Source organism: Ovis canadensis, chromosome 16 (assembly GCF_042477335.2).
Source record: "Ovis canadensis isolate MfBH-ARS-UI-01 breed Bighorn chromosome 16, ARS-UI_OviCan_v2, whole genome shotgun sequence".
NCBI lineage: Eukaryota > Metazoa > Chordata > Mammalia > Artiodactyla > Bovidae > Ovis > Ovis canadensis.
The window spans coordinates 27911817-27936274 of NC_091260.1; the positions used below are offsets into that span (position 1 = coordinate 27911817).

General features: G+C 41.5%; 1 protein-coding gene and 1 long non-coding RNA gene across 2 annotated transcripts in view; one reads left to right on the plus strand and one right to left on the minus strand.

Moving 5' to 3' along the window:
• Nucleotides 1-24458, minus strand: part of RGS7BP (regulator of G protein signaling 7 binding protein) — a 105895-nt gene that overhangs the window by 78513 nt on the left and 2924 nt on the right. The window lies entirely within an intron of this gene.
• LOC138421884 (uncharacterized) lies at nucleotides 1289-16858 on the plus strand. Its single transcript, XR_011249666.1, has 2 exons — nucleotides 1289-4710; nucleotides 16572-16858. It is a non-coding gene; the product is annotated as an uncharacterized lncRNA (long non-coding RNA).

The following is a 24458-nucleotide window of genomic DNA, read 5'->3' on the forward strand; positions in this document are numbered from 1 at the left end:
AATTCAGGTAGGAGATGATGTTCCACTCAAAAGATAAGAAATGAAGGGGTTACATATGTGGCTCAATGGAGAAACTGGTATGATTATCTCTTGGACCATTTCAACTGATGGAAGAGTTCTCAAGGATGACAACCAGCGGATACTCTGGCAGGAGGAGAGATTACCTGGTAACAGCAGTATCGTGTTAGCGGTGTCTTGGGGAAACGACACAAGAGCAGTGGTCTCTATTTCAATCAGTATGTGTATAGGATGAAGCTATGAGAAAAGAGATTCAGAGACACAAGAGCCAAGAACAATCCTGGAAGGGCGGGTGGGGGTGGGGGCGGGGAGGTTGTCTGATAAAATCAGTGATTCACGCTGCAGCAGAGGCTGATAGAATAGCCCATGTGAGACAAACCCCCAGCTACCCAAACCAGAGCAGAATGGCCTGGAAAGGAAGTGTGTAGGGCCTGGGAGGATCAGACTCCTCAAAGAAGGTCGGATGTGGACTAAAGGTAACAGCAGTGCCCCTGGGACCGAAGAACAGAGAAATTTTGTTTCATTATTTCTAGAGGTATTTGAGCAGCTGATGCTTTTACTTTGTGAAGTAGGAGACTAGATCATCACTCTTTTTACTCATTGTTTTTAAATGGAAATGGCCTTCTGAATACTTAGGAAAGCAAACACAGATGCTCTAACAATTTAACTTCCTGAAACAAAAGGTTATTATTTTGACACTTGAAAAGGTATTTACACAATTTCTTCTAAGAGTAAATGCTCTTTATAAAGCCCATTCTGCCTCTCTCTGCTTTACAGATGAAGCCTCATTGTTCTAGGGAGTGCTTTCTGTTTTGGTTTATAAAAAACAGACATGGGGCTGATACAACCCAGGTTCAGCTTCAGGAAAAAAGGATATTGCAACAAATTGTGGTAGTGCTTGCATGGTTTAGATAAAGATTTAAACAATGATAACATTAAGTCATTATACAGCTCTTTCCATTTATGGCTCCAGCTCCATTTTTCTCATCAAAATTAGCCTGACTTTTAGTATAAACTTGTCTTGGGTGAGCTCCTTTCTTTAATTTTTCTGAAAGGCAGTGAGCGTGCCCAAAAGACTTATGAAACAAAATTTTTCAAGACCGAAGTTTCTCTCTAAAAACAGCACTTACCAGTAAGGAATTTTTATACTTTAGCTGTGTGGATATGTACATAGCAAGGAAAGGGGTGGTGGGGGGAGCAGAAACCTAGCAGGTAGGAAACCAGAGGATAGAACAAGAGGTGAATTTCCAAGACGATGCACATTTTAAACACTGTCTCATATTAGTCTCTTTACTACCCCAGTGTTATCACTACAGGGATTCTGTAAATTACCTACATCCCTTATGTGGTTTGAAAAATGAGACTATCTCTAATTCTTACATTGAAACGTACTTACGACACAGGGACTCAAACTCATACATGCAAGAAAGGCCCATCACACACAGGGACAAACAAGATCTATTTTTAAAGGGTGTATGAATCTTTAATTTTGAAATCCCAGAACGGGGTACTAGAAGCCTCAGTGCCTAGCACACACAGAAGTGCATGATAAATATAGGCAGAATAACTGAATGAACAAGGAGGGCATTTCCAGAGTCTGGCTGACAGCAGCTGTGACCCTGCTGCTTGGGGTGACTCTTTATGCAGTGGAGCTGGACTGGAACACTAAGGAGAGTGTAAACCCTCAGACCTCCAAACTTGGGAGATGGCAGATAACAAACTCCCCAGGTGCAGTTTTGCTTTCTTCTCATTCTTCTCAAATTGATGTCTCCAATGACTTTTGAGTCATTTTTAAATAAAAAAAAATGAATATATGTATTTTTATAATAGCTTGTAATTTCCTTAGAAACCTGTCTTATGAGGTTTTTTTCCTAACACTGCAGGAAAATAGAAAAATACAGATACATCTTTTAAACCACCGTTGTTTTGCAGGAGACATTAGTCCTTTCTTTCATTGTTCAACATTCAGCCTGTCTTACCTATTAAGAGATTCCCCATTATCAGTGGTGCTGAGGGGTCACAATGTCCTGCTTCCCATTATGGAAGCTGATGCAGGGCAGTCACTCTCTCTACTCCCTGCAGCCAGGGTGCTAGCCGCACATGACCAGTTGGGCAATCCTTCCAGGCCTCTGAAACTCAAGTGTGACCCAAGAGGAAGGGGTGATTAGGACTCATTTGGGGGCAGCAGTGTCCATCAGTGGGATTAGCCAGGGCAACATCCTGGCCGGCCTGTTTTTGATATGTAGCCCATATAGTCTCCTTCGGTTTACATCTATTTTCCACGCCCTCCCTCACACTGCCCCATTTGATTGTATGATCTCCCCATCAACCTTCCAAAATATCCTTCTATTTGCTTATGATGTCCAGAACAAGCTGCTCTTGCTTGCAACAAAAACCCAAATTGATATAATTACTGACCAATAACAGAACAGTTCCTGGCAGTTATTAAAAAATGAAGGGGGAAGCAAAAATGATAAATTATCAAGTGAATTTGAACCACATTCAGATATTATTTATGTTCTTCCAATGGTGGCACCAGAGGAAGTCTAGTGGCCTGTGAGCCAAGAGGTCGTGAGTTCAAGACCTGACCTTGCCATTTACTATGTGACCTTGGGTAAAACACTTAATCTCTAAGAATCTCCATTTCCTCACCTACAGCACAAGAATAAATCCATCACAGAGGTATGTTCTAAGGACAATGGGAGACTATTTTTATCATTAAAGGAGTCTTAAATCTTAAAGCTATTTTTATCACTCCAGGCCAACAAAATCTCTTCTATAGAATCTCATCTTGTCCACCAGCTCAGTTCAGTCGCTCAGTTGTGTCTGACTCCTTGTGACCCCATGGATTGCAGCATGCCAGGGTTCCCTGTCCATCACCAACTCCTGTTCATAATCCACATCTATTACATATTTCCTAGTTTCTTCTTTGGCTTCAAATTCTTGTTCAAAAAGTACTTTATATTATTATTTCCAGTGTAAGCAATAAAGCATAAACTAAGTTAAAAATATGAGTGGATGACTTCCTTGTTTCTTAGTTCAACAGCTGAGTTTATATTTGGCCCAACTGAGGCCACTCCCCTACTGAAAGACATACAGAGCAGAGCTCAAACCATAGTTTGTTTGCCTATTGATCACCACATCCTTCAAAGCTACCGTTCGAACTTTGGCTTCTACCTAAAATTTGTGACTGAAACATGTTCTCCCAGTTTCTTGATGTCATTTAGTATAGAATTAAAGTCCTGCCCATGGAAGCTCTTAGTGAAGTCACTCAGTCGTGTCCAACTCTTTGTGACCCCATGGACTGTAGCCTACCAAGCTCCTCTGTCCATGGGATTTTCCAGGCAATAGTACTGGAGTGGATTGCCATTTCCTTCTCCAGGGGATCTTCCCGACCCAGGGATCGAACCCGGGTCTCCCACATTGTAGACAGACGCTCTACTGTCTGAGCCAGCTTTCTGGTCAAGTAATGCAGGCACAGCTAAAGGAAGACTGTAAAAACTGAGGCAGAGAAAGGGAGGTGGCGTGATGCTGGCCTAGCAAGGATTACAGTCTGAGATCTGGTCATTGGTCTTAGATGATGTAACATAAATTGTTTCTGGGCCGTGGATGTAACTCTTCCAGGTGAGGGCAGGAAAAAGAGGGGAAGAAGAGAGCGTCCCATGTTGGGGCTCCCCCCATTGCCAAAGCCTGGGAACATCCCCTTGAGGAAAAAGGAAGGGAGACGCCTTTTGTTTGCTTGGTGAACCCTTTGTCTATGCCAGTGGTTGTCAAACTTATCTATGCATCTGAATCACCTGGGGATATTTAATAAATTCTGGAGCCCAGGCCATCCCCTCTACCCTTAAATCAGAACCGTTGAGGATGAGACCCAATCCCTAATATATTTTGAAGTTTCCCAGGTGATTCCAGTTGGCAACACTGGAATCCAGTGTGGGAACCACTGGCCTATGTTGTTCTCAGATCCTGTTTATGTTAATAAAGCTTGTGAATTGCAACCATCAATGTCAAAGTTTCTTTTTCCCCATTCCTCTCCTATTCTTAGTTCTCGTGAACTTGTCTGACAACAAAGGTCCAGGTACACTCTATATTTTATGCTCCAGGTACACTCATTACATTTTATGCATATATATTGTTTTGTATTGAAAACATTTCTAAAAGCCTAATGACTTTTATAATAGAAAAATACTTGCCTTAAACCCAAAGTCATTTTCTAATGTGACTGCGTTTAGCAGTGGCTCATCATTTCTCTAAGGCATTTTTTTCTGAAATGAAATACTCTATTCTTGGTGTCAAATCACAGAGGAATTATTCCTGAGTGCTTGAAATAATACTCTTTTTTTAGTACTGAAATGGCAGAAAAAATACATTTTCTAATCAAAATACAATCTTCCAAACTATTTTTATCATTCCCCTCCCAAATTGTTAAAGCTATAAGCTTATACAATTCTATTTTTCTGGATTGCCATGAAAGTCCTACCAATATCACAAGGAGTTTTTGGTTAAGGGATTTTGGAAAAAGGAATAATAATAATAATAGCTGGCACTTATGAGGTATTTGACGTTTTGCTTAGTGTTTTACCTTCGTCACATCATTTAATTCTCACAGATATTATAACTCTTACTTTTTGCAGAAGTGGAAACTGAGGCACACAGGGGACGAGGATGCTGTGAGGTCACATCACACACTTAGTAAGTACCTAAGTTATTTTCTTCACAGAGGCATGTGTGAATGAACAGAAATTTATAGAGCAATTGTGTGCAAAAGGTGCACTAAGTCCTTGCACTGATGTCTCTCATTTTATCTTTATAACCACTGACATACAGGCAAAAAATATGACAGGATGCTCTAGGGAAGAAGCACAGATCAAAAGCCTCCTGGCTGTCTCTCCTCCCGACTTTCTCGCCCCTGCTTCCTCTCTAATTATTCTTTCCAGTGAAACGGGGGCAGTCCCGCCAGGACACAGAACAAATACTGCTGGAGAAATGCTTTCTCCTACTTTTTCTCTCTAGATCAGTAGTTCCAAATCAGGAAAATGAACGAGTCTAAAGCAGTTTTGAAGGTAACCTAGAGGACAAGCAAAGCTTCAGGTGTTTTTTTTGTTTTTGTTTTTTGCCTCTAGCTGCCCAGTGACTAGAAGAACCACCACATAGACAAATATGCCTGTTTTTGAGATTATTCTACAAGTATGATCAAGGTGTATATTCAAGACGACATATGAGTCAATTTTCCCCCTTTAATGTTTAATACAGGATATTTAGAAAATACACACATATGTATAAAAGAGAAAATGAAAATAATTTACCCAGAAAGGAAAAATTATAAAATTTTGGTGCATATCTTTGCAATTACATCTAGCTGTATAATTTTTAAAAAATATTTCTTTGGCTGCTCCAGGTCTTAGTTGTAGCACTGGAGAGCTTCGGTGCAACATGCAGGATGTTCAGCCGTGTCCTGTGGGATCTATTAATACTTCCCTGACCAGGGATCATACCTGGACTCCCTGCATTGAGAGTATAGAGTCTTAGCCACTGAACCACCAGGGAAGTCCCTAGCTATATAATTTTCTTTTCTTTTTCAAATATGGGTCATACTGTAAAACTGTTTTATAATCTGTTTTTTCCACTTACTGTCATTTGCAAGGTTTGCACAGTATTCTAGCCTCTAGGTATAGTGTTATTTATTTAATTAATCTTCTACTGAATATTTAGATCACTCCTATTTTTTAACCATGACAAGTAATTCTATAATGTACAGACACACATTTTTGCAGCTTAAAGGAAACTTGAAAGAAAAAGAAAGTGAAAGTGTTAGTCTCTCAGTCATGTCTGACTCTTTGAGACCCCACGGACTGTAGCCCACCAGGCTCCTCTGTCCATGAGATTTCCTAGGCAAAAATACGGGAGTGGGTTGTCATCCCCTTCTCCAGGGGATCTTCCCGACCAGGGATTGAATCTGCCTCTCCAGCATTACAGGCGGATTCTTCACTGTCTGAGCCACAAGGGAAGCCCAAAGGAAACTTAGAAATGATATAAAAACCACAGTCTGGAGTAGTCAAGGGATTGATCAAAATTACTCAGTTGAAAGCTTGGCTGAAATTGATTACCAGTATGGCCCTCATTCCTCTATATCAGAGGTTCTCAACCCTGCAGAAAAATTTAAAAATATTATGTTTGGGCTTCACCTCCAGACATTCTGATGTAATCAATCTGGGGTGTGGAATCCAGCTATCGGTATTTTTGAAACTCCTCTAGGAAGTCTAACGTGCAGCAGAGTCTGATCCCCTGCTCAGCACCATGGGTTTCTGGAATCAAGAGCACACAGTCAGGTGTCCTGGAATCCTCTCGGCACTCACTCCTGCCCGTTAAAGGGGGAACATGAACACTCCTACGATTAATTATTCTTTCTTGAGCTAATAGCACTTGAGTGTTACTCTGGTGACTTCTTAGTCAATTTTCATGGGATATTTGGTCTTGAGAGCTGAACGACCAGTGCATACTCTTATCACTGCTCAGATTTTAGAGAGCTTTGAATGTTTGTTTTAGAGCCAGTACAGGGGAAAGGCAAATGAGCAGCTGCAGCTGGAGGGAAATCTGAGTGTCTTTGGCTTTTTACCACGTGTACTCAGAGCTACAAGGCCCTTTAGCATTGGCCCCAAGATCACAAAGGCTCTGATTCCTTCACCTGCCTTGTCTGGTTGCATCCCCCGGCATCTCCAGAAACTCTGGGGTGGTATTTCTGGAAACTACTGGTAGAGTGTTTAAACAGCACCATTAAAGCTATTCATTCGCATAGTAAGCTGGCCTGAGACTTTGCTGCCCCAGGTCCCAACTGTCCCATACAGGTGCCAACTGAATGAGAACTGGACACCACTGCCATTGCCTCTTCCTGGTGGCAGTGGAGTTGGAAACTGACTGTAACCTGAGGCTGGGGAAAGTGAAGCTCACCTCCCTCCTCCAGGTCAGAGACTGAAAAGTTAGGAAAAGACTGCTCACTATGTCTCATGTTGATTCGAAGAAACACCTGGAAGCAAAGTCAGTTGAGCTGCACAGCTCTAGCATTTACTGATTTAGCTTTCGGTTCACAGCCACAGGTTCTATCCCAAGGCCTGGGAGGGAAAGTGTTCAGGGAGCACGCTATACATAGAATACTACTCTTAGAAATTACAGAAAAGTGCCGGATTCCTTCTTTATTGTGGTAGATTGTTCCTGGGGCCTCCCCGCTGTCCTGGCTATGATGTGGGTTCCTCAGATCTGTTTAATACATCAGAACACCAACTGAAAGGAACGGAGGACATCCAAATGGAGCACATGCATGTCCGTTTATAAGAGAAAGGAATCTGCCTGGTCTCAGGTCTGGTTATCCAGAAATTCCTTAGAGACAAACAACAGGATGACTGGGGAGTGGTACCTGGGGGTGGTGGACAGGATCAGGGACTAGAAGGCAGAAGACCCGGCTTCTCAATTTACCCCTGGCACTCACAGGCTGTGTGGTCAAAGATCAGTCACTTCACCTCTCAGAGCTTTAATTTCCTTATGTATAAAACAGGGATAATATTTCCAGCTCACAAAGGTATAAAAAGGATTAAGTGACTTAATATTTGTGGCAGCACTTTGCATCCTGCAAAGCAGCAGATATCCATACTGACAGGGCTTCTATTTATTCAGTGAAGGATGAGTGCACCTCTCAGGGGCCACTAGAGCCCCACGAAATCAAGGAATGTTAGACAGCACCCACTTTAGCTCTAAAGGCAGAGGCCCAAAGAACCCCTGCAATGGTAGAGAGGGGAACTGTCTTCATAAGACTACTTGGGAAGTCCCACTAGCTGTTCTTCCAATTGCTTGAAGGAGGGGAGGGATGGGTAGGGGGAAGGGCAAGAGAAGCATGGATGATCTACTGAGGCTACCTTAAATCTTAAGTCTGGAAGGGACATGTTGAGTAAAAGAAAATACCTGATGTAGGTTCCACACTCTTAAGCAGAGAAACTGATCAGAGAATTACACCCTTTGCTAGGAATTCAGGAATAGCTGTCTAAGAATGGCCTTGACTCTTTCGTGCAAGCTGACATTTGTCTGTATTTGTATATGGCATCCTTTTTCAGTTAAATCCGAATAGCTACTAAATCATATAAGTAATAGGAAATCAGGTTAAGAGAGTATTCCCCCCCCCCCCTTAGGATCTCATTTAGTTAAAGTAAAATATGTATGTCCTATATTTAGCTTTCATGTGGAACTCAGAGTCTGCTAGATATCTGACAGGCTATTTGTCTTGATCTTGATCCTAATAAGATCAATGGCTCCTGTTTGATACAAAAGAGTAATGGTGTGAGCTAGATGATAATGTAAATAATTGTCTTGGCAAAAGAGAGCATCTTTCAGGCAATTTGACTTCAGGATACATGTACAAAATTATAATTTCTTTCCTTAGGTTGAATTCTAAAAATGTTTAACATATTCCTAAGGCTAATTAAATATGTTTGACCTTCATTAACTAACAATTCAAGGCCAAAATATACATCTCTGTTCTTCCTATATTTGCTAGGGTTTTTTTACGTTTCATTTTGTTTAATGAGGTGACAGATATTAGTGAGTTTTAATACTCCAGACAGAAAGCAACAAAGAAGTTAAGAAGGTGATACAGTTACTAACACAAATACAAAATGGTCACACATCCTGGCATCTCTCTAATTGTTCATATCCAACCTTCTGTAAATATTCTGAGCAAGCAAGCAGGTGATAATTAACAGAGGTAGCCACTAATGGCTGAGGGCCACTTTCACTCAGCAGACTTTTCTGTTCGCCAACATTTAAAAATTGTGATAGCTCACACACAAACATGAATTCATGGATTCTCTTTTTAAAAAGCCACAAATATGGCACATTTGGCCCACCTTTCTGCATGGGAATCAGTTATCAGTGGAGCCTGGTGGCAGCCTGCCTTAGACCCACAGGTGTGGACAGTCCAGCAGCCCCCTCCCCCTTCCCCCACCACTTTACTTTTTCACATCGCCTCCTGGTCCCTGATGGATCTGAGTTTGGAGAGTTGATTTGCACAACTGCCTCCAACCTTACAACTGCATGTTCCCTTTTCTTTTCCCTTCAGCTTCATCCTTTTATCCCTTGGCAGTGCCAGCTCCTTAATCAGCACAGCTCCCAAAGAACTAATTACTTCCTCCTTCCTCATTTTCTTTCCTCTTTTCCAGCTGAATCATTCTCCTTTCTTGCCTCTTTCCCCCTCACATCCCACAGACTTTCTTTCTCTGAAGTTGGAGATTGTCTTTATAACGGTGAAGCATGAAAAGCAAGACTTTCCCCAAGTGAACTGGGATGACTTGTCTTTCGGAAAGATTACACCTAAGCAGACATTTTAACTTGTTTCACATTTTCACATCAGATCCACGATGGTGCCTGTACAATAACCTAATAGGAAAATTTTGAGAATCATTCAAAGCTACTCTGAACAGACTTGGTAGCTTAAAACATATTTCATCCTCAGAAAACAAAAAGATTGAATCCATGAATATAAAAACAGTTGAGAGGGCTTGTTTTCTGGAGGGAACATTTGCTGAGTGATTTTGCATTATGGTGCATGCTGTGGCCTAAAATAATCTGAGCAGTTTCCTCGTTATTCAATGATGGTACAGTACGCAAACAGATGCAGCCATTTGAGCTCAAACTTCAGATAGTAAGAAAACAAGGTTTATGGCAAAAAACGTTCATGAAAGTCACCCAGCTTGGAAGATACAGCCATCTCCTTTAAACCCTGTCATCCTCCATGTAGTGACTCTGAGGTGAGGGGTGGCTGGGTCCTGATCCTGACCACGTGCTGATGGACAGGGACTACCTCAACTCGCCCCTCTGACTGTGCACAGAGAGAAGTCTCCTCAGACGTCCACAGGTGATCCGCCCACAGCTTCTCTTGGAGAATTATGAATTCTGGGGCTTTCAGCCCTCTGCTGTGGTGAAGGCAGCTGACCCAGTATAATGCTGACCTTTACGTGTCAACTGGACTCGACCACAGGATGCCCAGGCATGTGGTGAAACCCTGTTTCTGGAAGAGATTAGCATTTGCATTAGCACAGAGTAAAGCAGGAGTGGGTGGGCACCATTCAACCCCCTGAGGGTCCAAACAGAACAAAGCGGTGAAAGAAGGTCGAATTCTCTGTCTGTCTGAATGCTGAGCTAGAACATTAGTCCCCTCCTGCCCTCAGACTAGGACTCACATCATTGGTTCCCCTGCTTCTCGGGTCTTTGGACTCTGAGTGGATTAGACCACCACTTTCCTGGGTCTCCAGCTTGCAGATGGAAAACTGTGGGACTGCTCTGCCTCCATAATTGTGTGAGCCAATTTCTCATTTTATATTACCTCCCACCCCCACCCCAGCCCCACACCTGATTGTTTCTGGTTTTCTGGAGAATCCTAATGTGCCCCACACTAGGGAGAGATCTGGCACTCACTTCTCAGTAGGGTGAGTGTTTCTCTCTTCCACTGTGAGCATATTTGTGCTCATCCAAGCTACACATCCCCAAATCACAACCACAGAAAGATCCTGACCATTACCACCATTTGCCTCATCTGGTGCCTGCAGAAATGAACACTCAGTTGTGGTCCTCAGATGTGGTCTTCCTGTTTTTGAGCAGGACCCAAATGAGGACCATCACAAAACCAAAACAAATAGATTTTTATAAAAGTGCTAGTAAGAACAAGAACATGAGTCTCAAGATGACTTATCCTTGACTCACTTCCCCAAAACTCACTTCTTACCACATTTTCTTCTTACAACAGTGGGTTTTTTTTTCAAATACCCCGCCCCCCCCCCCGAACAGAAATAATGACTAAACCCCCAAATGTTTGAAATGTGTGACTTAAGAAACATGAATTATACATGATTATATACCAGAGGTAATTTTAGGAATTAATCTGTTTTCTACCTAAATGTTTCCTACATCAGAAATATTTTGGTGAGGGTGAGGGGGAATCATTCACTCTTTGATTCTAAGACAAGTAGGAATTTTCATAGTAATGGAATAACAGGAATATGATATTGAAGATTAAAAAATCAGAAATTGTCTATTTACTGATAATGAATACCTGAGAGAGGAAAAAACTATCAGTTTCACATAATTCCTGAGCTCAGGGAGTGGATGGCAAGAACGGAAATAAGAATTCCAAGCCATGGACTTGTTCATGCAGGCTTGACACAAATCATGAATTTCTTTAAAAAATGCAGTATCTGTAAAGTATACCAAAATGAGGTCTGTCTGCATACAAAAAGGGAGAAAACTTCCAAGCCAAATTTGATGCTTCAAAATGAGACCCAGTAAGGGAATAACAGGGCCTAAAATTTAGAGCCTGAAGCTCTAAGAAGTTATCAGTCTGGTGGAAATCTGGAAATCCCATTAAGGGGCCGATTTAGATAATTACTGGGTATTCCTATTTTAAACTTCATTTGTGGGGAAAGCAGGAGCTCTTTTGGGTTTATTGACAAAGGATTTGGGTATTTTAAGAAGTGATGTTTTGAGACTGGTCTGGTAATTTCTGCCCATTCTTGTCATCTATGAGTCCTTCCCATCTTTTTGGCCAGCCTCCATGTTACTTTCCTGAGTGGTCCTATCATCCATCACCCAGTGGGAAGCTCTTTCTTGTGCCTCTCCTCCAAAGGGCTGAGTGGGCACCACTCCCCGCCCTTATCTGCAGTTCTCTTCCCACGCCTGTGCTCACTCAGGTGCTGGCGTGGAGCTGTGCGGCCTGTGTCACTGCGATATTAGAGCGTCCCCTCCTCCAGTGTGCTCTGCGGAGAAGTAGGTGGTTTCTTGAAATTCAGAATTCAGCCTGCCTCGACCTGGTCCAATATTTCTAGGACTTGAGTAGGGAAACAGAAGAGAAAAGGGGTGCCCAAAGATGGAGCAATTTGAGGTAGACCCAGTACGGAGAGAGGAAGTCTGAAAAATTTGGAGCCCAGAGAGAAATGCTGAGGCCTGGAGAATGCAGAGCTGAGATCCATTCACATTCCACTGGCGGCTTCAGCAAGGCCATAATTTTGTTATTTTTTCCCTGCCTGCCTGTTTTCTTCTCTTACTAGCTGAGGAAACCTTAAAAACCCTCAAGTCAGCTGTGTGCTGGCTGAAGAGGTCCTTGTGCTGAAGTGAGTCCAGGGAAGCAGAGAGATTCTAAGTGGAAATAACACTTTATAACAGTGGAAGGGAAGGAAGGCAAGGTCGGCCAATCCTGGGGCCACTCGGAGAAAGAAAGGGGCTGCCTGGGGAAACAAAACAGCCCCATGTAGTGTCAAAATAAAGACTCAGGCACTATAAAGACCTATGTTCAAACTCCAACCCCGCCCAAAATCTTGACCAAATACCTTAACTTGTTGAACTAAATGTACTACCAAAAGGAAATTCTAAAAATATTTAGCATTATGGGTGCTCTGGGGAGCTTCCAGATGAAGTGTGGAAGCTCTAGTACAGGGGTCCCCCACTCCTATGTTAGGAACCAGGCTGCACAGCAGGTGAGTGGTGGGTGAGCAAGTGAAGCTTCATCGGTATTTACAGCTACTCCCCGTCACTCGCATCACCCCTGAGCTCTGCCTCCTTTTAGATCAGTGGCAGCATTAGGTTTCTTATAGGAATTCAAACCCTACTGTGAACCGTGCATGTCGGGGGTCTAGATTGTAAACTCCTTATGAGAACCATCCAGAAACTATCCTTCCCCCTGACCACCAGGGTCCATGAAAAAATCACCTTCCACAGAACAGATCCCTGGTGCCAAAAATGTTGGGGACTGCTGGTCTAGTCTCAAGAGTCAGCCTTGGAGTCTTATTGGCTATGAATGGGACCACGATCTTGGACCCACCAAGGTCAAGTCACTTGAACCACAAGAGTCACCAGGACCACTGTTCTGACATGCTTGAATTTGTGAAAGAATCCCAGCTCCCACCTACCTAGTTCACAGTAGGCTCTATGATTAGGCTGGTCTCTGCTACTCATGGGTACAAGCATTTCTTGGCCAAAATAGCTCCCTTTAAGATATTATCTCACTGGGTTCTAAGTAAATATTATTTCAGATGAACTCATTTAATCATGAAATAACACAGGCAAAGGGGTACAGCACACAGTTGGTTCTCAGCACAGTGAAACTCCTATTTCTGTTTCTCCTTGGTTCAAGACACACAAACGGTGTCTTTTCAAGTTTACTCACGGCAGAAACCTCAAAGACACACGAAAGAGGAAGGGCTTTACTCCTTGCACCCAAAGCTCTGTCCCGGTGACATCCCGCCCTTAATGAAGTAGTCTTCCCTGGCTACCCCACCCAAGCTGAGCTGACTGCCACCTCCTTTGTGCCTCTCCTACTATATACACATTTCTATTATAGCAGTACTCCCACTGTTTTGCAATGATTTGTTTACATGTCTGCTTGTTTACACAGATGCTAGGCAATAAGCTCCCTGAAGGGCAGGGAATGTGTTGTATTTCTTTTCTTACCTCCAGAGCCTTGAACAGTGGCCAGCCCATAGCAGGTGTTCAATATTTAAGGAAGAAATGGAAGGACTAATAAGCCAAGAAGGAAATGGGCAGGAAGGAGGGGTAGATGCTAGGGGATCTCCTCCCACTACTTTCTCCCCCTACAACACCCCTTTCCTCACTTCTCACATCCAAGCGCCTTACCCTTCCTCCTGTCTCCCTAGTCTTGCTAAAGTTCCCCTATCCTGGGCCTCAGGAAGCATCACTTTGGCTTACAGATTGGGAAACATCCTCACTAGACAGCTAATATGGACAGAGATGTATATAGGTCACAGCATGAGAGTCATAAGATTTATTCCTGGCCAACAGGATGTTCATGGAAGTTGTTATGTGAGACTTTTGACAAAGCTTGCTATTTATTTATTTATTTTTAATTAATTATTTATTTGGCTGTGCTGGGCACGTGGGATCTTTAGTTGCAGCATGTAGAATCTTTTTCTTTTTCTTTAGTTTCGGCTAGTGGAATGTTTAGTTGTGGTTTGTGAACTCTTAGTTGCAGCAGGTGGGATCTAGCTCCTTGACCTGGGATTGAACCCGGACCTCCTGCATTGGGAGTGCAGAGTCTTAGCCACTGGACCACCAGGGAAGTCCCCTGAAAAAGCTCTTTTAACAGAGACACAATTGTCTATGTCTTTGCCTTTTGCTCTCTGTCCTTGCTACTTGGAAGCATGGAGAGAATTTCTGGAGCTGAAGCACCAATCTTGGCACTTAGAGGAAAAGGCCGGATTATAGAAATCTCAGGCCTGATACCTTTAAATCATGAACCAATGTGTGCTCTCCCCTATCACTGGGTTTATAATTATGCAAGAAAATAAACCTGTATCTATGAAAGTCACTGAAATTCAGCCTATGTTACTTGCAGCTGAAGTCAATTCCAAACTGATCATCTAGTCTTTCTTTCCCTCAGACATGCCAAGGTCAGTTCATTTTAGAACCTTTAAACTTGCTATTCCTTCTGCCTGAAATGTTTTTCTCTTAGCTCATCACATGACTCCTCAAAGTCAGATATCAAGTTAGAATGTCATCTTCTCAGATGTCACCACATCCATCATTCTTTAATAATATCATCCTATTTTGTTTTTTCCACTGCTTTTATCACTCTCTGAAATGCTCTCTCCTTTCCTTGTTTCCTTTTGTTTTTGTCCATTCAGGCTGCTATAACAAAATACCACAGACTGGGTGGCTTAGAAACAAAGGAAGAAAGTGAAGTCGCTCAGTCCTGTCCAACTCTTAGTGACCCCATGGGCTGCAGCCCACCAGGCTCCTCCGTCCATGGGATTTTCCAGGCCAGAGTACTGGAGTGGGTTGCCATTTCACTGTGAAATACATTTCTGTATTGGAGTTTTGGAGATGGGAAATATGAGATCAAGGCACAAAAAGGTCTTGTTTGGTGTGAGCCTTCTTCCTGGCTCACAGTTTTGGAGATGGGAAATATGAGATCAAGGCACAAAAAGGTCCTGTTTGGTGAGAGCCTTCTTTCTGGCTCACAGCCAGTGCCCTCTCTGTGTGTTCTCACTGGTGGAAGGGGTGAGGGATATTTCTGGAGCCTTCTTTATTAGCACACTAATCCCATACATGACGGCTCCATCCGATGGCTTCAGTACCTTTCAAGGACCCACCTACCAGTGTCATCACACTGGGCATCAGAATTTCAACATAATAAATTTTGTGGGGACGCAAAATTTTAGACTATAGCTCTTCTTGATCATCCCTACCATGAATGCAGGGACCTTCTCTATTTTTTCAGAACTGCTGTGTTTCTGGCACCTAGAAAAGCACGTGGCATATGGATGCTCTATGAATAGGTCTCCAGAAAGGAAGATGACTTCCAGAGTTGGAAATGAATATGTTTCCTCACCGAAGATACTGTCACATGTGTTGAATAGGTTTACAGTTTAGGAAATTATGGGTTAAATACCATTTATGTCCCGACTGCTGTATATAACACCATTTACATGAGATAATGAGTTTCAAGTTCAGTCTCTCTTAATGAACTCACAATGTTGATCATAGATCATCTTGAAGCTTATACCCATATCCAGAAAACCCTGCCTCCCTACCTTTTATTCCTAATATAGCTCATCAGATTTTTGCTCAGTGATGGAATTTTTTTCTTTGATTTAAAATAAAGTTTAGAAAGTAGGATGAATTGAGACAGTAGCACTGACATATATACACTACCATGTGTACCATGTGTAAAACAGCTTGTGAGAAGCAGCTGTATAGCGCAGGGAACTCAGCCCAGTGCTTTTTGTTGACCTAGAATGCTGTCTTGGGGGTGGGGGAGGCTCAAGAGGGAGAGGATATATGTATACTTACAGCTGATTCATGTTTTTGTATAGCAGAAACTAATACAATATTGTAAAGCAATGATCCTCCAATTAAGAATAAATTTAAAAAATAAAATTTAGATCTATTTTTTTTAAAACCCCCTCCATTTCTGGTAGATTTTTAAAAATTGATTTCTTGAATGTCACTACTTATCCTCCTTGTAGGCCTTATTCTATTTCACATCCTGCTGTGTGAAAATTATACTCAAATCCTTTCAAAGGCACCTTGCCTAACTTCCTATCCTCCCAAGTGGTTCCTGAACCTTTAATCTTTTTCATGGGTCCATTTAAAGGCAGAAAAAAATATTCTGATTCACTTTGGGACCCTCTAATCCACTCTGAATTTCTGTGCAAGGAGCATGGCAGACAATGAGACTGCAAGCAAGACCTTGACATTTAGGAGAGTAAATTATTTCTTTTAATAGATGGAATGGGATTTTTCATCTAGAAACCATAGATGTAGACTTGATAGAATGGGGCCATCCCGCTACACACCCTTAAGGACTGAAAAGCAGACTAGTCTGAGTAAGCAAAGTATGTACCAGTTAAATGGTAAAAGTTAAGTCCAGGAATACAGACTGGGGACAAAGTTCATGTGTTGTTTCCCCATATTTGCTCTCTCTCTTTGCCTTAGTGTTAAGGTCCTTCTTTTATTTAAGGTGGCAGGGATAAGAGAATACTTTTTCCTTATCTCCCTCACAGTGAGATGTGGCCACATGATGCAGTTCTGGAGGAAGTTCCGTTTGGGTCTGCTGAAAAAGAGAGGACCCAGCTGGGAAGTGGCCTTTCGCCTTCCCCCCTTCTTCTGGTCTGGAACTGGGACTCATGGCTGGAGCTCCGGTTGCAATCTCACAGCATAAAGTGAAACTGATGGAAGCACGAACAACAGGCAGCAGAAATGCTCACCTGTGAGCCAGCATACCAGTTCCAAACTGGCCATTCTAGGGCTTCTTTTCTGTGGCAGAATAAACCCTGGTGTCTTTAAGCAACTGCTACTTTGAATTTTTGTGTTCAGTATAACCAAATGTAATCCATTTTTATACAAATGCTCACATAGCGAGCTTTAAAAAATATCCCAATGCCTAGGCTGCCTCCCAGATCATCTAAATCAGAAACTCTAGGGATGGAATTCAAGCATCAGCAATTTTTTAAAGCTTCCCAGGTGACTACAGTGCGCAGCCCAGGTTGAGAATCACCGCTTCAGGCTGACAGGCCTTATTTTCAGCATGTTCAAGAATCTCCTCTGGGGTGGGGTGGTGCTTGTTAAAAAAGTTGGATTTCCAGGCCTCGTTCCCTAGAACTTTGGTTCATGTCAGTCCGAGGGCACCCCACATGATTCTGAGACAGGTTAATGCATGACTCCCATTTAAAGAAACACTGCTTTAGGCAATGGAGCATCTTTGAAAGTTTTAAAGCAAAGAAGTGACAAGATCAGAGGAGAGTTTTAGCAGGATTAGTCTGGATCTAGTGAGAGACTGAAAGGAAGAGGTGAGAGACTAATGGTGAGGAGACCAACTGGAATAGTTGATGGCCTGAGGGGACTTGACTCTGAACTAAGCGGGTGGCCACAGAAATGGGGTGAAAAAGAGATACAACAGATGTTGGAAAAGATAGAACAGCACAGGACTTAGTATCTGACAGAATAAGACCGTGGGAGACTTTGAGATACTTATTTTTAGTAACTGAAGAATATGCTAGGGGTTTGATGCCTTCTGGGTTAACGCATCCCCCCACCTCCAACACACACACTTTGGCTCAAACTCAGTTAAATAGCTGTAGATTGTTAGCTTACTATTTATCTACACCTGCAAATGTTAAGTTGATTTTTGTTAACCTATTGTAACTAGAGTTTTCCATTGGATTGGAAACATTATTTGCTAAAGCAGCATTTCTTTTTAAAGGCTTAGACACATTATTCTAACAGGAATCTATTTCAGACATTTTAGTATTTATTTATAAGTATATATAATATGTGTATGAACAGGCAATATACATATGTGTATATATGTATATAGACAAGCAATTAAAGGTTTTTCAGGAAGTTTTCACTTTTTTTTTTTAAAGTCATGTCTTCTAGAGCAGAGGAAATAAAAGAACTGTGAGGTGGTTTAGTTACTGCTCCGGAGTTTGCTTTATATAGGTATCTTTTTGGATGAGACGCATCTAAACTGTCAAGGGCTAAGTGTTTAAAACATGGTTTTTAAAAAATAATCTCAGTAGAAAATGGTTGTTTAACTACTCAACATAAAGTCACCAAATAGATGTTAGGATGATATTTATCAAATAACCTGAAACATGATTACCTTCTGAGTAATTCTAAAATACACAGTGCCCACTAATTTCTTATAAGAATGAACATCTATGCCTCAGAAATTGATCTTCAGTGTGTGCTTCCAGTCCTCTCATTTAAAAACCAACATATTGGTTTTATAGTTATAAACCAGAAAAAATAAAGTCAAATATAATAGAAATATAAAATGTAAGCTAATGTATTTGCTCATTTTTTTCTAAAGTCTGTATCAAGACACAATTTTTTCCCTCTTATTTAAGTTTAGTTAATTTTTAAATTGAAGTATATGACACAATGTCTTTTAAGAATAGATTTAAAACTATCAAGTAAACTTGAGGAACAAACAAGGTACACATTTTCTCATGAGCTTGGCACCCGGTATAAGCATGAATTAAACACAGCCTTGCTCTCTTGTACTTCACAGAATAAATAATAAAGTGATGAGGAGTTTTCCTAAAGTTTGTTTTAGATTTAATTTTCTCTCTAAATTGAAACATCTATTAAAAGCTTTAACAAGGTAAAAGGCATTAGATCTGACTTTTACCTTTACCTTTACTTTTACTTATTACAAAAATAAAAAGGCTAAACCTCAATAGGCCATGGGAGACACGTGTCTAGATTCCCTATCACACTTGGTTTGGTTAGTAAGAATAACACTCTTCTTTAATTGGGTGTGAGTCAGTCCTTTGGCACTTGCTCCTGAGTGCAGTATCAGTACCACTGAGGACCACCACCTACTCCCAGCCATGCAGATCCGAGAAAGTGAGCGTCCTACATGTGGACTGTCAGGTGCCTAATATTTGATGTATTAATTACTACTTCCCCCTAATATTCTTTCTTTTCTACAGTTGATTTTGCTCCACCTTCAGACATCAGTAATTGAATTAGTTAGAGCAAAGTGCTAACCATACTGGGAATTCTTTGTGAGCACATACATCCATTTCATACAAAAAGTATCCTATTTCATGGTCACAAATCGCACCCCAATATGAGCTGCAGTGTTGCAAATGATAAAGCACTGGGTGCTGGGAAGTGCAAAAGTGTTGAGAAAGTATGCAGATTGCTGTCGTTCAGTCACTAAGTTGGATCCGACTCTGTGACCCCATGGACTGCAGCACACCGGGTTCCTCTGTCCTCCACTATCTTTGCAGATAGTGTTGGGCCAAAACTCCATCCCCACCAGGCAAAACAACCCAAAGTATGTATTCTACTGCAGACGGGGGAAGGAAATTTGCTGTGGGTTGAATTACCCTTCTGGGTCCACACCCCTCCTCCCAAATTCATATGTTGAAATCCTGACACCCCGGATCTCAGAATGCGACCTTATTTGGAAATATGTTGGTGCAGGTGCAATTAGTAAAGTTAGCTTGAGGTCATACGAGTATAGTAGAGTGGGCCCCAAATTCAGTATTACTGATGTCTTATAAACAGGAAAATCTGGACACACGTACATAAACACAGAGAAGATCGTGTGGAGTCGGAGGCAGAGATATTTCAACAAGCCAAGAAACACCAAAGATTGCCAGCAAATCACTAGAAGCTAGATAAAGAAACAGTCTTCACAGGGCACTAGCCTTGCCTTGATCTTGGGCCTCCAGTCCTGTGAAAAAAGAACTTTTCATAGTTTAAGCTACTCAGGTTGTGGTACTTTGTTACTATAGTCCTAGAAAACTAACACTGAATTGTCATTATCTTAGATGGATAGCATATTCTTTTGGTGCAGATATAACTCACGTTTCACTGACAGGTGAGAGTTAAAAATTTAAAACCCCAGCATTGGTAATAGGAAGAAAACATAAAGGACAGTGTGGGTGACCTGGCATGGCTACAAACTAGGCTTCACCCCAGGCCTCCTCTATAATGCGGATCAAAGAAAGCTGAGTGAGCTGCCTCCATAGTCACCAAACACCCCTTCTGCTTTCTCACCAAACACTCCTTCCGCTCTCCATCACCCCACGTAATTGCTGCACCCTCAGGCAAAGTGCTGAAAGGAAGCACACTGACTAAGCTGCAGTGTGGATTCTCCCTCTCCTATCTCAGTATCCTAGCAAACAAGACAGGAAATGGACCCACCGGGACACTGGAAAAAAACAGCAGGAAGGTCAAACAAGAATCAAACACAACTAAAACAGACCAAAAGAAGTAGAAAAGACACAAGGAGAGATACAAGGAGAAAAACATAGGCCTGGCTGGTCAGGAAAATAATCGCTGAAAGGAAAACCCTAAAATCTGTGAATATGGACCCCTAGGATAGCCATTATATTGTTCCCAGAAGCCATTAGGAGATTTAGATTCTTCTTGTGATCACAGTGTGTTCACATCCTAACATTATTTCTGGAATTCAATCATCAAACTTCTGGCATGTGCTTTTTTTTTTTAATAGCTCAGTTCTGTAAAGAAGTCTATGTGATTCTTCACGAATTAACATAGAACACTAGAATGATAAAGCCAGAGACTCAGAAATCATTCAATTCCATTTTTGAGGTGTACAGAGAATTTAACAGTCTCATCCAGTGTCACACAGCTTATACCAGAGTTAGGCTAAAAGATTTTGTAACTATTATGATTTATGAAGGATCTAGGTTGATTTATATGAAGAAAATAATCTTAAACCTAACTACTGAACTTTCACCTCTCCATAGTGTTTTTAACATATTAAAGAAGAGGTCTTTTGATAACCATCTGGGAAATTTCCCCCTAGAAAGTTTTTCAGAACATAAAGTAAGAAGCCTAGGTAAACAAAAATTTATTCCAGCTGAAATATTTATTTGAAAACTATTTGAGGGATATATACATATATATATATATATATATATATTTATATAAATGTATCTGACTACCTCAATTTTAAATGTTTTGTTAATAATTACAGCAACACTAATATGAACTTAATACTAGCATTTGCTGGATGCCAGGCAGTCTTCTAAGTGTTTGATGTATGTTACTTTACTCAGTTCTCAGAATACTGTATGATTTGGTCCCATTATTCATCAGCCCTATTTTGCTGATTAAGAAATTGAGGCAGAGAGACAATATCTTTGCCCAAGGTCACAGTATTTGTGAGTAGTAAGGCTGAGATTTGAACAATGGCAGTCTCGCTCCAAAGTCTATGTACTTAGCCACCACACCCGACTGCCATTTACCACCCTGTGAAGCAATTGGTGTATCAGTTTGCATGTATCCCTAGTTAAGTGGTGAAGCCAGGATTTTATCCGGGCTCAGATGGTAAAGAATCCGTCTGCAGTCAGGAGACCTGGGGTCGATCCCTGGGTCAGGAAGATCCCCTGGAGGAGGGCATGACAACCCACTCCAGTCTTCTTGCCTAGAGAACCCCCATGGACAGAGAAGCCTGGGAGGCTACAGTCCATGGGGTTGCAAACAGTCGGACATGGCTGAGTGACTAATCATACAATCTGATTTAGAGTCAGTGCTCTTTCCTAAGGCAGCTATACTGCCTTTTATAGTAGCATACTCAAACCTCGCTTTCACTCTCATCAGCAGCCACTAACAGAAGGTCGTGGTGTGAAGACCCAGAGCAACATAGACACCATAGAAGAATATAGGACAAGGACTCCTAATCACCAACCTGCCAGCCACAGCATGAACTAGAGGGTTTGCTAGAGGATATCGTCTCCTCTGGTCCTCCTAGCTCGTGCTCTTCTGTCTTCACTCTCAGGAGACGATGTGGTTGATGGAACAGACACTAGACCACGGAGCATGAGGCCTGGGTTGCAATCTTAGAACAACCTGGCAAGGGCAGAGTGCCACTGCCGGGGTAGGCATCACCCAGCTGGCTCCCTAAGTCCTCTCAGCTAACTCAGGAGTAAGCATGACAACTAGCTTACAAATGAGGGAACTGAGATTCAGAGGGTTAAGTAATTCCATCAAGAGCAGCAAATATGGTATTCAGAGCAGGTCTGCCTGACTATGAAATCCTCATACACACTCGTATGACCAAGTTGCTTCTAAAGTCACTTTAAATCCTCCAAAACTCAGATTCTGCAAATATAAAGGGAGCATATTTTGCTAACTCAGTACTCTCTGTACCTTGGAGCCCTAGGGATTCTTCAAAGGCATCTCAGAAGCCATTTTTGGAAGGAAGTTCAGGAGACAGGGCCCAGAAAGCCAGCTACCCCTGTGCATACGTGCATGCACATACTCACACACACAGAAACACCGAGCAGGGCCCCGCCTAGCTTCAGCACCTAGGAGGAGATCAGCATGGCGAAGGCACAGTAAAGAAAGAAAAGGCTGTACCCAAACGTCTGCTGATCTAAATACAATCTGAGAAAGTGTTTCCCTTGTGTCTGTGAAGAAGGCCTGCTTACCCAGGGCCAGCTAGTGAGAACCACACTCTGAATCTTCTTCTCTTGTGGTCACCATTCCTTGAGGACTTCAATTGGTCAGGGGTAGAAGCGATATAGCATTTGTGGCTTAATTCTTTTTTTTTTTTTTAACTTTTAACCCAAACTATATTCCTCCCCAGAGAAACAAATTGGTGCTTAGATGATCACTATCAGGCAGGCATCTTGATGCATGCATGGAGAGCCAAGCTTTACTTTGTCCCATTTCATATCACTCTCACTAAAAACTACATATGTTGAAAAGAATAAACCCAATGAAAGGCAAGTGTTAATCATGGTAACAGTGATCACACCTTTTTAAAAGCACTTATTGAGGTATCCTTTACATACCGTAAAATTCACTCATTCTAAGTATGCAAGTCATTGATTTTCAGAAAACATACAATTGACAACTATCACCCTAATTCAAATTTGGATCATTTCCATCACCCCCAAAGATACCTCAAGCTCATTTGCACTTACTCTCTGTTCCCACCCTAGAAACCACTCATCTGCTTTCTGTTTCTTATAGATTTGCTTTCTCTGAGCATTTCACTTAAACGGAATCATATGTGCTATTTTCTGACTGTCTTCTTTCATTTTACGTACTCTTTTGGAAGTTCATCTCTTGAGCACGTCTTAGTACTTCATTCCTTTCTCCCTGACATCTTTTTGAACAGCAGCATTATACGGAGGGAAGATCATGGTTTTCAGAAGCATGCACACCTGGGGCCAGATTGAAGTACCACTTTTTAGTTGTGTGACTGGGCAATTTGCTCAACCTCCCTGAAACCAATTTGTCAAATAAAAATACTAATCCTTCCCTCAGAGGATTATTCTGTCAATTAAATGGATTGTACCAGCAGACAATGGGCACTCAAGAAATCTAGTCTTTCTGTCTACATTCCCCAGGAATCATTGCTTTTCTTACCCCTGCATCCAATTGTAAAGTGAATCCCTCAGCCTCCCTACCAACCTTCACAGGAAGCCTGAAATGAGAGCCTGCATAACCAGCAATATCAGGAACAGAATTCCACCCAAGGGAATCACATCCTTCATTAATGGGGTCCAGATGGTGATGAGTTTAAGGGATTTTCCTCAATTATCTTGCTGTCATTTTTCAGAAAGGAATCTCATTATTTTAAGGAGGAAAATGTTTCAACATCAGAACATTCAATAGAGTTAACCTTACTTTTGCAAGGCTCTAAGAACAACCCGTTTTCCCACGAATCCTTATAAACCTGCCCCAGTAACATTCCTCAAATAACATGAAAGCAAGTAGTGAAAGGCTATAATTCCCTGAGTTAATAAAATTCACCTCAAAGCCTCAAAACTTAACTGGTACCCAACAGCTGCAGACTCTTTCTTTCCTAAACCTTTAGAAGAAACTGAATTTCACGTGTGTAGCAGAATAGACTAAACTGACCTCCTTGTTCATTTCTCCAGTACATCTTATCTGATTAGAACATGATCTCAATTTGAGGTCCAGTTCAAAGGAATCCTGGATATAAACCCATCATAAACTGTTAGACACACAGTTTACAAAAATGCAGTTCCTTAGCTCTGAGCATAAAACTCTCTGTTCTAAACCTGTTTTTCCTTCCGAACCATTGTTTCTTTATAGACTTTAATCCACCATGATTCCTTTTTGTGTTTCTGATTGTTTTCCTCTCTTCTTCTCTGATACTTTTCACAGCTGTATTTCCTCCCCAAAATCCTTAAACGCCTAGATTCACTCGCAGATTCACTTCTTGTTAAGTACAGTATAACAGACAAAACAGAAAAGGACAATAATGTTCAATACTTCTACTAAATAAAATAGGTTTGTAACATTTTATATGTCTCTCACTTCAAGGAGATTAGTAGAGTGTATCATTTTTCATCATATAAACTAGTTGTCAAATGTAAACTAGTTATTAACAGAGGTGACATACAGTTTTCTAATCTTTATATACC